At 45.2% G+C, this 1,358-nt stretch overlaps 1 pseudogene across 1 annotated transcript; it reads left to right on the top strand.

The window, feature by feature from the left end:
- Positions 1-215: 215 nt before the first annotated feature.
- On the top strand, positions 216-672 carry LOC102125263 (ATP synthase subunit f, mitochondrial pseudogene; annotated as a pseudogene). The gene has a single exon (XR_012428361.1). The product of XR_012428361.1 is annotated as an ATP synthase subunit f, mitochondrial pseudogene (transcript).
- The last annotated feature ends 686 nt before the right edge of the window (positions 673-1,358 follow it).

The raw sequence follows: 1,358 nt of genomic DNA, 5'->3' as shown, positions 1-1,358 counted from the left end.
GAACTGAGACATATGCTCCAAATTCTTTGCCTTCTGACTTCTTATGGTTAGGACACGGAAAAATCCAGAAAACTGAACATATGAAACTTGCAAATGACTGATATCTTAAGTGTATGTTTGGCAGAAGTGGATCATGCTTTATTCATAATTAAGTTACCTAAATTTTGGGCTCAGCAAGTATTTGTTTCAGACATTGAAAAAAGGTATATGGAGACACAGCGGACACCAGGACTCCAAGATGGCGTCAGTCGTACCAGTGAAGGACAAGAAACTTCTGGAGGTCAAACTGGGGGAGCTGCCAAGCTGGATCTTGATGCGGGACTTTAGCCCTAGTGGCATTCTCGGAGCATTTCGAAGAGGTTACTACCGGTACTACAACAAGTACGTTAACGTGAGGAAGGGGAGCATCTCGGGGATTACCATGGTGCTGGCATGCTACGTGCTCTTCAACTACTGCATTTCCTACAAGCATCTCAAGCACGAGCGGCTCCGCAAATACCACTGAAGAGGACACGCTCTGCACCACCCCCCGACCCCATGACCTTGGCCCGAGCCCCTCCGTGAGGAACACAATCTCAATCGTTGCTGAATCCTTTCATGTCCTAATGGGAATTAACCTCCAAATAAAAGATGACTGGTACGTGTAAAAAAAAAAAGAAAGAAAAGAAAAAAGGTATATATGGCTTATAAGGATGAATAAGACGCATTATTCTTTCTGCACTTATATGGTCCACATGGGGATTAAAGAAACACCACATGCTGGTCAGGCGCAGTGGCTCACGCCTGTAATCTCAGCACTTTGAGAGGTGGAGATGGGTGGATCATCTGAGGTTAGGAGTTTGAGAGCAGCCTTACCAACATGGAGAAACCCCATCTTTACTAATAATACAAAAAGTAGCTGGGTGTGGTGGCGCATGCCTGTAATCCCAGCTACTCGGGAGGCTGAGGCTGAGAATGGCTTGAACCCGGGAGGCGGAGGTTGCAGTGAGTCAAGATCATGCCATTGCACTCCAGCCTGGACAACCAGAGCAAAACTCTTGTCTCTGAAAACAACAACAACAAAAAAAACAAACAACAAAAAACATGCTTTAGATACTTGAGGTAAGGCAAGGAAATCGCATATGAAAGTAAGAGTCAAATTTCTAAGCTGGGCATGATGGAGCATACCTGTAATCCCAGCACTTTGGGAGGCTAAGGCAGGAGGATCGCTTGAGCCCAGGAGTTCGAGACCAGCCAGGGCAACATAGTGAAACTCCTGTCTCAATAAAATAAATAAATAATGAAAAAAATGTAAAAAGAAATTTCTGCTGCCCTCCCAGATGGAAGACCAGTTGGTGCTGCAGGGAATAAGGTTGCCT

The sequence above is a fragment of the Macaca fascicularis genome, chromosome 1 (genome assembly GCF_037993035.2).
Source record: "Macaca fascicularis isolate 582-1 chromosome 1, T2T-MFA8v1.1".
Taxonomy (NCBI): domain Eukaryota; kingdom Metazoa; phylum Chordata; class Mammalia; order Primates; family Cercopithecidae; genus Macaca; species Macaca fascicularis.
Note: the sequence above shows the minus strand (reverse complement) of the source record. Positions and strands in the feature narration are given on the sequence as shown.